An 11,598-nucleotide genomic window follows, 5' to 3' on the forward strand; every position below is an offset into this window, starting at 1 on the left:
AAAATGGGATGCAAAAAGAAGTGAGAGTCAACTGAGTTTGGCCTCAGCCTTACTGGGCTGTGAATGTAAACCAGCGTGGCCACAAAAATGGTCAGAGGGCTGGAGCACCTCTGCTATGGGGAAAGGCTGAGAGAGTTGGGGTTGTTCAGCCTGGAGAAGAGAAGGCTTTGGGGAGACCTTATTGCAGCCTTTCAGCACTTAGAGGGGGCTTATAAGAAAGATGAGGGCAAACTTTCTAGCAGGGCCTGTTGTGACAGGACAAGGGGTAATGGTTTTAAACTAAAGGAGGGCAGATTTAGACTAGGTATAAGGCAGAAATTTTTTATGCTGAGGGTGGTGAAGCACTGGCACAGGTTGTCCAGAGAGGTGGTGGATGCCCCATCCCTGGCAACATTCAAGGTCAGGTTGGATGGGGCTCTGAGCACCCTGATCTAGTTGAAGATGTCCCTGCCCACGGCAGGGGGGTTGGACTAGACGACCTTCAGAGGTCCCTTCCAACCCAAACTATTCTATGATTCTATAACCCCAGACAACAAAGTTTGGGTCTTGCCCCCCCTCCGAAGTTTAATTAACAGTCACTGGTCTGGGGGGGATTTTCTACCCAGCTGGGAGGTTGGGGTATCAAATCATACATCACTGTCTGGACAGGGGAACAGAGCTGCTTGGGGAGAGACAGCAGCAGCTTCAGTGCCAGCAGGGGGGGGGCGCTGAGGACCCTCCTCACTCTTGTCCCTCTTTGAGGATCACACCCAGCTCCCTTTCCAAGCAGGAAGGAGAAAAAGAGCCACACTGGCATTATACGTTGCCTCCAACCAGCTGTCAGACCTTGGGGAAATGGAAGGATAAATGGTCAAGCCAGCAGTAGGTATTTTTACACCTGTCCTTACTTAACTTGTTTAAAAAGACCTGAGTTCAGCACTCCCCACTGCTCCTGTACAGCCAGAGACAGGCCTCACCAAGAACATGGGAAACAAGCCTCAGTCCCCAGTGGTCACTGCCTCAAATACAGCCAGGAGAAATTTTCAGTCGAATTTTCTCTTTGCAGGTTGAGAGCCATTGAAGCCATTTGTGAATTCCTGACAAATTCTCCCAATTACCATCACTCAGCCAAATAACGTGGGAAAGATGCCGAAGAGGCTGTAATGTTACATTTTAACATATTTGGAGTGCTCTAATTCCTTTCAACATCAGAACCTACCTGAATATTCAAAGTAATAAGACTCTGAAAGCTTTTTGCTCAATGACGAGCAGCGTTGTTGATGGTAGAGGTTTTTTTTTTTCCAGCTAAGCTGGTGAACCGAAGTTGAAAAGAGCAATTCAACCTAATTCTGCACACAACTTTAGACACAGTTTCCACAGGTGGCTCAAACATTTTCCTGGCAAGCTGCTCCGTCAGCTGAGACTCCCGTCCAGAGGAGTTAAACCAGACCTCCCTTAGTCACGGTAAAAAAGTGGCCCTAAAAGTATCCATGACTCCCCACATCGCTTTGGGTAAATTGCCTAATCTACCTCCTACCTCCGTAAAATGGAAGCTCATTGAGAGATGTAAAGCCCATTAATAATGATGAGATGCTTCAGCTCTGTAGATAAGTGCCCACTTAGATGTATAGGGAGTCATACCTGCACCTACGCGCACAGACGTCCTACACGGAGTGAAACCCACAGCTCCAAGGGAGTAGGCAGCGATTTTTGATGGCCTCAGACACCAGAGCTAATTAAACCTGGTTGAGTTACACCCAACGGGTGCCACCAGTGAGGTGGCACACAACCTTCCCAACTGTAATGCAAAAGCCTGAGTTGGAAATTACGTATTTCAGCCACAAGAAAACTCCCTCTTTGGTTTTACAGATGTACCAGCAAGAAAAAAATTATGTTCCTTGGACTATGCTGACAGAAAAAAACCCACAAAGCCATATGCCAGCAATAGATTGAAATAGCTGATGAGTCCCTCCTGGCTTTCTCCACCCAGGCTCCTTGTTGTGGTGGGCAAAAGGACCTGGCTGTGCCCTGCCTTGGATGCTGAAATCATGGCAGCTGGAGAAGAGGAGGTCACTGCTCTCCTTCACCTTCCTACAACGATGACAAGCTTGCAAGTCAAAGTCAAGGGCAACATCCCTGAAAGGCATGGCTTTTTGACCATGACCATGCATGAAGGAGAGGTTTCTCGCCCAAGTCCCTCGGGGCACGGTGGCTGGGTGTAAAACCGGCCCGCTTTAATTCCCGTGGTAATGAAGGTGCAAGGAAAAAGCAGGGTCAAGCAGGGCCTAAAGCTTTCACCGCCTGCCTAAGAGGATCCTTAATGAAACCCGTGGTGAAGCTGAGGAGCAACACACAAAATCCCTTGCTCTTAAACGTACTTCAGAGCAAAATACACCCCCAAAATGGGAAACTTGCTTGTTTTTTAGCCAACAGAAGAAGTTTTCCAAGGGACACCTCTGGAGGGGAGAGCATGTGGCTTGCATGAGGCATGGATGGTCTGAAGGGATCCCTGGGGACCACTCTGGGAAAAACTAGAGATCTTCGTTTAGAAGAAGTCTTTGGGGAGATCATTTCAAATTCCTTTTCACCCTCTGTTTTGCTCATGCTGTTTCCAGCTCTTTGGGGCTCTGGGCCATAACCACCCATATAGCCCGGGCACCCTCATGCTTCCCGAGCCTGCCTTGCTGGTGCCAGCAGGAATCGAGCCTCAGCTGGACACCCCAGGGGTTTCTATCCCTGCAATAACACAGTGCATTAGGGAAAAGCACCCTCCAGCGAACAAGACCCTCTGGACTGGCCTGAAAACCCCAGGATCCCTTCCTTGTGTGGTCCTGTTTTGGGAGGTGCTCAGCAGTGAGCTGCCACTGTTTCCATCCCTCCCCTCCTGCTGCTTCTCTCCCAGCACAGCCCTCAAATCATGGGCACCCACCTGCATCCCTGGGCTTTGAGCATCCCTGCTATTTCCCCTGGATGCGTGGAGCGATGGGAACTCTGCCTTTGCAGAAGGAGTTTGGGATATGGCTTTTATTTCTTTTCCCATCACTGATGTTGGGGATGGCAGCTCTGGGGAGGAGCTCTTACGCAGAGCTACGTGTATGAAGTTAAACTGCCTCTTGGCAGCTGTGATCCTTATGTGCGCGCAGAGAAATGAGCCGGGGCTCCCAGCCTGAATTACCAGAAAATTAAACATATGTCTCCATTCACCCAGGTGAGGAATTAGACGTCGATCCATCCTGATTCCATCTATTTCAATTACAGCTGAGGGCAGGTGCTGCCTTCCCTGTGCAGAGACCCCAGGAAGGCTGAATAGCCCTGGAGAGGTCTCCAGTCTGCAGGGCTTTTCCTGGGCAGAGGAGCACCCTGGGCATTGCAGCCCCAGTGAGCACCATGGGGGGGGTGTTTGGGGCTGTGGGAGGATGCTTTGGGGCCATGGGGGGATACTCAGGGTCCTGGGGAGATGCTCCGGGCTCCAGGGGGATGCTCAGGGCCATGGGAGGGGGGGATTCTCGGGGCCCTGGGGGGATGCTCAGGGCCAGGGATGCTTGGGCCCTGGGGGTGGGATGCTTAGGGCCACGGAGGGGATGCTTGGGGACCTGGGGGGTCTGCCCGGGGCTCTGGGGGATGCTCAGAACCCCAGGGGGATGCTAGGGGTCATGGGGGGCTGACAGCAACCCGAGCCGCTTCCCCAGGAACTTGCCGCACACACAGGGCTGCGGGTCTGTGGATAAGAGGGAGCATACAGTAAACCAGGAGCAATATTAAAAAGGTTTGACTGCAATTGTGAAAGCAATAAACCCAAATCTTTAAATCCATTCAATACCCTACAATCAAAGCCCCTAAATTATCTGCTATCATGCAATGGCTGAATGAAGGCGAGCACTGGCAGGGGCACAGAGAACAGTGGCAGAGCCAGAAAACAGCCCTGCAAAATAGACACAAGCTTTACAGCAAGGCAGCCCAGATGCTTTACCAGTCTGTAGCACCAAGACTTCAATCCTCCTGGTGATGGGCAGGGAAAGCCTGTCCCCAGCTTGCTGCAAAGAGCTCCCTTAGTGCAGGGTTTGTGTTTCTGAGGGAGAGGAGAAATACCTTGAGATGCTCCAGCAGTGGGAAATGCAGGCAAGCCCGGGTGGAAGATGTGCTGGCAGCTACAACCTGTGTTGCCCATGAGGGTGTCTCCATCTTTAACCTTGCTGGCGAGAAACAAATGGCCTCACTGCGAAGCCGGGGGAAGTTTGTCTTTTTAATGACAAAACAGTTTGTCTAACGTTTCATATGCAAATAATAAATATTAATATTATAGTATGGCATCTCTGTGAAGTCCAACTACTGCAGCAGACAGGTTGAGCCGACATGGCTGTATATACAACGCTCATTAGGAGAGGAGACCTTTTGGAAAACATCCAACCAACCCATGCTTGGGGATCACTGGGAGCACAAGAGAAACCAAATGGATTTTTAAATTTCACACTTTAAGGAAGGACACAGCTTCGCTGCCGAGAGCCCGGAGACATGTCACTCATTGTGAGAGGTGCCGATGATAGGGCACCTCCTGGCTCTAAATGTTGGTCACGCCCATCTTTCTCCATCCCCAGCCCCTCCTCGAGCATCCCTGGGAGACCCCCCAGGAGAAGACAGTCGCCCATGGGGCAGTGCCAAGGTTGGTCGCCGCTGCTGGGGGAAAGCAGCTGCAAAGCTGTGCCCCATCCTTGGGTTTCAGGGCGCTGTTGGTGGCAATTTCCCTGCTCCTCCCCAGCATCAGCTGCATCTCAGTGCATTCAACGGCCCCTAAAGACAGTAAAGCACCTCGGATGGAGGTGTTGCCGCTATGAAAGAAGCCACACTCTTTATTTCACCCTGATCTACAGGTGGATGAGCTGCTTCGCTGCTGACCTGTGCTCAGACCCATCCCCAGATACCTCTCCATCCCATTTGAGATGGCCGGTGCCTGGACCCAAGGGCAATAGGGAGAGTAGGGGGAGAGGTGCCACCACGCAAGGGCTCCTCTGAGGGTTCCTCTTGCAGCTCAGACCCCAGTGGGAGGCTTTGCACCTGAGCTGGCTGGCAGCACTATGGGGCAGCACATTGCCCCGATGACAGGGGACTTCGCCACGGTGCTGTCACCCTGCAGCCTCAAAACATGTTGGAAACTTGGAAAGCAACTAGTGGCACCCACGCTCACCGGGTCAGGGACAGCAGTCTGCCTGGCAGGCAGGTTGCAGGCAGCAGCAGGGGATTTGGGCAGGCAGGGTGCAATGAGCAGGCAGGGACCAAGAGCTTGGCATTGGGTTGAGCATCTCCTCCGCTGGCAAAACACAACCCAACCTCTTCGGTGTGCCTAGGTTCTTCCATGCAAAGAAAGCTGGAAATCTCCCCCTGCTCCCAGGGCCAACGCAGGGGTGCCAAAAAGAGGGTTTATTTAAGCCCAGCTGCTCTCATCCTGGCAAAGCATGACTGTTCCCAGCTTTGCAAATCACACTGGGTGCTTTGGGGCATTGCCTTCACTCTTTTCCTCCCCCTCCATGCCCTTGCTCACAAGCAGAAGGTGCAGCAGCAAGGCCACCCTTAGCTGCTCAGAAATGCCCAGGGCAGCTGAGTCCCCTCCCCGGGCGGGTGGCACTGATTTGGTTTTTCTCCCTCTCTCCACCTGTCTGGGGTAAGCGATGCAAATGCTAACACTTCATCATCACCGCGACGAGCCCTTGCTTTCTCATCCATCAGTGGCGCCGGCCACGCAGAGAGCATCTCCATCGCTGGAATAAATAGACCTCAAAAGCAGAAGCAAGAGGCAAACAGCCTCTGGGTGCTTGGAGCATCTGTGTGGTGGCAGGGGGGCCCTCGGGGGAGAAGCCCCCCAAATCCTCCTTTCTGGAAACCTTCCCCCAAATCCCCCACCTCCCTGGGCAGCTGCGCCAACCCACCAGCCAGTGCCGCTGAAACGCTTTGCATCCCTGTAAGGGGGGGCATGCAGGCTCACAGACAGACAAATAGCTACGTAAACAGCCACAGGGAAAACAGGCACCCGGGGAATATTGGTCCAAGAGTTGCGCTAAACGCAAGGATTTTAAACCCTGATTTTTATTGCAAATGAGCATAACGTGCTTTCGGTGCGATCGCTGGTGTGGTGCAGCCAAGCGGGGAGGGTCTCCTCCCCCCTGTGCAGAAGAGGCCAAAAACCCCCCAAAATTGTCTCCTTACTCCTGCAGGAGGCTGGTGCCTTGGAGGGGGCCCTGCAGCTGGGTCACACGGTGCTGGGGACATCCCCTCGCTGGCTGCATGGTGCTGGGCTACCTCTCCTTCCTCCTCCTCCCGGCCCCATGGGACAGAAGGGAAGGGGCAGTCATGGCTCCGGTGGCAATTGCAGCATCCCCCAGCAACATCAAGGCATTACAGGTTCCTGGGGTTTTTTAAAATGCAAAATGCCCTTTAGCGCCACTATTGCCACACACAAGGCTTTTAGATGTCACAGGAGTGTATTAAAGTAATTAAAACCCATGTTCAGACTTAAAATTTGGTATTAAAATGAAACTCAGGCAGCTCCAGTGCTGCACAGCAGCCCCACGGCTGCTCCACAGGCAAGATGAAGGAAGGATCTTTAACCCCACGTCTCTGCCTTGGGATAAGGCCATGCCATCCCGCCTTTGCCAGCAGGTTGGGCACATCCCGGGTGCTTCCCGTGCCCCCCTAGCTTGCCCGTGCAGAGCTGCTTTCCTGCAGGAACCACCACGTACCTGGGGTCTGCATGGGGGCAAATTCGTGCCCATTTTACAGCTGGGCAAAACCGAACCCAGAGGTAGCAAGGGCAAGGCAGGAATTACCAGGATGGCTCAGCCCTTTGACCACCCTGAACACCACCTTTGCCAACAGAGTGGGGTTGGGGGCAGCCAGGGTGGCTCACTGGGTCCTGCCAAGCTGGGGGTGCCAGGGGGAACTTGTTCTTCAAGGAACCAGCACATGGGTACCGTCATTTCCATCACTTGGCTGCGCACAGGTTGTTAGGAAAAAAAGATGATAAATAAAGATAAATGGAGGAGAGCAGAGCATGCCGGCAACCGTTCTCCATCATCCCTTTTCTTCCCTAAGCAGATCAAATTATGATCTGAAATCACTGAATACATATTTTATTATGTGGATAATTTAAAGGATGAGGGTGAGACAGAGAATTCATAAGGTATAGTCATGTTAGAAGACAAAGAGTTCCCATTAATCTCCTATGGGAAAAAACTGAACAGGAGAAAAGGGGGGGGACACAGGTTGTAACCTATGTTGCCCTCTCCTACTCCTCCTTGTTTTGGGTGAGCTGGGACACACCGGGATGTCTGCTCCACTAACATCCAAACATAAGCAGCGCCTTAACATCTCACAAAATAGATATGGCGCTCCCAGCTCTTGCCAGCCCCGCCACCCTTCACCAGCAACGTAAACTCATCGTATTGCATTTAAAGAGCTTGGAAATTAGCTCTCCTCCTCCTCTGCACAGAGCTGGGGAGCAGGGGAGGGGGTTAGGATGCAGCCATACCTTCCCCCCAGCCCTGGGTAGGTCTGCCCCGTATGTCCCCCGGGACTCGCAGCCCCCAGCCCACTGGCCCCCCCACCCTCGCTGGGGCCGTGCCGGGGGCAAGCGCCATCGCGGTCTGCTGGGCTTTGGCCCATTTTGCCCCGGCTCATGCGCCCGTCTGGCGCCAGCTCGAGCGTGATGCTCTTATGACTTTGAGGGGTCAGCCCCGTTTCGATTCCCCTCAAACTCCCCCTGCCCCATTAAGTCACGGGTGTCTCTGCACTCCGCAGATCAATGCCAGCTTCAGGATGTTTTGTGGTTGCCACAGGACTGGGGAAGAGCCGCTGGCTCTTAATAATTGTTTGAATAACAATTAAAAATATATAGAAGATAAACAACTATATAAAGTAACTCTATATATTTTGTGGCTAGCTGAGCCCTGGCACCGCGCTGGGGGCAGTGAGGGCTCATCCCTGGAGGCAGTACCCCAGCACGTGCCTCTGACCTGGGACAGGAGCAGCTGGGCTGGTGGCTTCAGACCAGCTCCTGCTCAGCTCTAGGAGGATGAGAGGAGTGTTTTCCCTCTTAAACACCTAAATGGTTTTATGGGGATTTTGACAAGTCAGATTAAGCACCGTAATCAAGACAAACTTGTTGTTTAAATAAGGCCCCTGAGGACAATTCAGAGCTGCTGAGCATTTTCCCCACCCAACCCCGCACATCTCATGGGTGGAGGGTTGGGCGGTGGGATGGGGTCACACCTGCAGCACGAGTTTCTCATCCTCTGGCAGTCACCGTCCTCATTGCAGGGTCCAGAGAAGGGGACACATGGGATGGTCCAGTACCTTCGCACCTCCACGGCTTGGTCCATTGGAGCCCAACACTGTGCTCGTGGCTCCCCGCAGGCCCACGGCATTGGCCAGCCCCCTCTGGGAGACTCACAATGCTGAGGGAGTTACGACAAGGTAATCTTTAAATGAACACATTTCATTTCTGAATTAAAAGCCCCTGGGGCTGCTCTCCTTCCTGGCAAGGCTTCTGGCGCAGAGAGGGGCGATGGGAAGGCAGGCAGGGCTGGAAGGGCACATTGGCGCTCGCTGGATTGGGATTCGCGTTGAGCTTGCGCTGCTGGCTTGGTTTCAGCTGTCACATGCTATTACTCACGCCTCCTAAGGATGAGCTTTACTTTTTTTTTCTGAAAGTCTCCAAATTATTTTCCTTGGCTGCCTGAAAGGATTTTAAGAGACAAAGTGACAGTCTGCTCCCCCCCCCTTGGAGGGGCGGAGGCGCCGGAGGGATTTTGGGGAGGATGATGGGGTTAGAGATGCTCATGGAGCTCATGCCCCTCTGCTACTCGTGCAAGTCTCTAGGAGAAAGCCAGGCCCATTGCTCCCCACCACCACATTTTGGGAGTCAAACAAGAGCATCAAGGTTAATACAGCTCCCTGAAGAGACTGGGGAGACAGCGACGCCTTTAAGAGAAGGCAAAACTGGGAGAGGAAAAAATTAACCTGCCTCTCTCTGCCGCTGCACAGATCAGAGGCTTTGGGCAAGCAGCTATCACAGATGAGATTGTTCTTCCTCCACACTCCCCGATGAGCTATCTTCCACCACAGCCTGCTGATGGTAGCAGTCATGTTGTGCACACTTGCTATTCCAGGCAGATTAGAAGAGGCTACGATGGGTGCATGGAGCCCTCCTTCACCTGTGAAAGGTTCACGAAGCAGGGAGCCCTGCGAGATGCTGCAGTCCTGGAAGAGCTGGAACCACCTTCTCCCCTTGCACCACAGGCCAGCCAAGGAAGGTCCATACTTAGTTTTCTTTCTCAGAATTTATTTCTAAGAGATGTCAAAAAACTCACTTTTTCCCCTCCCAAGAATTTTTCCTACTGTTTGATGTTAGAGGATGAATTCTTGTCCTGCCTCTGCTGCATAACAACGGCCAACCATCAGCCAGAGCCAGATTTAAGGTGTGAAAGGTAAGCTAGAAAGATTTAAAACAGGTTTTTGGCAAGACCTACTCAACTCAAATGGCTAATAAATATGTGGAGCAGAGGAAGACGTCTTGCTTTAACCCAACCAACCATTTTAATTCATTTATGAAGATGTTAAAGACTTAGAATACCCAAATACTGCCTTGTAGTTGAACAGAGGTAAGGATGAGAAGACCCTCACTTCAAGAACCCATTAGCAGCTCACTCTGAAAGCAAAACTATAGTGAACTATGCAGTGATGATTACCAGAAGGCTAGGGGGACTAGGGCTACTTCTGAAAGGTAGTGGGCTCTGGTCTTTATCTGATGAATCCTGTTACAATTCATGGCTTCCCACGGTCTTACACACACCTCCCCTCAGCTCCTCAACATTTAAAGCAGGTGATAGTCCCCAAGCTCCTACAGATGCTCAGTAATAACCCTACACCCATGACCAAGTGCAGCATGCAGTCTCTGCACTGCTGAGAGGAAAGGAAACCCTGCTTGGAGAGCAAGTGAGGATCTTGTGAGATTGGCCTCAAGAAAAAGAGTCTTTGCAGGCAGCAGACATAATTTCCCCAATTACCTCTGCTGGACGCCGGGGTTAGCACCGCTGCCTGCACGCGTGGATGCTGCCAACACACAAGGTAATTTCTTCAAGGCAAACGCTGCAGTGAATGCTCTACTTCGCCCCTGGACCGCTGCAGGTCCTTGCTGGGTATTTCTGGCCTTCAAAAAGCAGCGAGAAAGGAAGAGGACTTTTGAGTAAGGAAGGAGTTAGACTTGCCTTTCCAATTATCTGCTGTTGTCGTTATGACCTTCCATAGTTAAACAAAATTACCCTAAACAAACAAGGCTCCAGCGCTTGGGTCAAACGCTGGCATTAGCAGCTGTCCACACTCACTGCTGAAGAGCTCTGACATGTTGATATTAATTTAAATTTCCCCTTGACCATCATTTTTGATTCCCTCCAGCGCTGAACTTCTTTTTAGCACTGAGGCATGTTCCTCCTACTCTTCTATTAAATGCTTTAAAATTAATTAAAGAGGCTGGCTGGCCAGGCAGGGTTTTAAATTCCCTTTCTCAAAGAAAAATCTGACTCACCCAACACCTCTTGCAGGGACACGAGCGCTGGAGGCAAAACCATTCTGGGGCAGCTTCCAGCCAAGGGCTTTGTAACCCTGTTCTTTCAAAAGAAGAAAACGAGAATAAAGACTGTAAGTGCCCACCATCTGCAATTAATTTTCACAAGGAGAGTGGTTAAGTGCTGCAACAGGTTTCCCAGAGGGACTTACGAATCTCCGATCCTTGCTTGGTTGAGTTGTGAACACCTCCAAGCCCTGGAGCAACCTCATCCAACTTTGAGGCAAGACCTGCTCCAGGCAGGGGGTTGGACCAGAGACCTCCAGAGGTCCCTCCCAAACTCAATCACTCCCTGACTCTAAAAAAACCTGATAGGGACCATTTGTTGAGGAGACAACTAATTAAAAAAAAAATAAAAAATAAATGACCAAAAAAAAAGATTACAGTAAGTAATTATATGCGACTTAATATGTCAACTGCAAAGAGTTACCTGAAGGAAAGAAAATTAAGGGGATTAAAATAAGGAGTGCACCACTTGTGACAAAGAGACAAAGACAAAAAATGCCATCAACTTGTGTTTATGAGCTGCTGTGTTTCTAATTAGGGCCAGACACCAAATTTGCATTTTATCTTGATTGAAACAGAATGAAAACCAAAAAAAAAAAAAAGGCAGCCAATGTTAAACTGTTTCAATCACTCCCTGACTCTAAAAAGGCTGAAAACCTGATAGGGACCATTTGTTGAGGAGACAACTAATTAAAAAAAAAATATTGACCAAATGACCAAAAAAAAAGATTACAGTAAGTAATTATATGCGACTTAATATGTCAACTGCAAAGAGTTACCTGAAGGAAAGAAAATTAAGGGGATTAAAATAAGGAGTGCACCACTTGTGACAAAGAGACAAAGACAAAAAATGCCATCAACTTGTGTTTATGAGCTGCTGTGTTTCTAATTAGGGCCAGACACCAAATTTGCATTTTATCTTGATTGAAACAGAATGAAAACCAAAAAAAAAAAAAAAGGCAGCCAATGTTAAACTGTTTTCCCTGTTTAATTCAAGGAGT

Source organism: Aptenodytes forsteri, unplaced genomic scaffold (genome assembly GCF_000699145.1).
Source record: "Aptenodytes forsteri isolate BGI_AS27 unplaced genomic scaffold, ASM69914v1 Scaffold289, whole genome shotgun sequence".
Taxonomy (NCBI): domain Eukaryota; kingdom Metazoa; phylum Chordata; class Aves; order Sphenisciformes; family Spheniscidae; genus Aptenodytes; species Aptenodytes forsteri.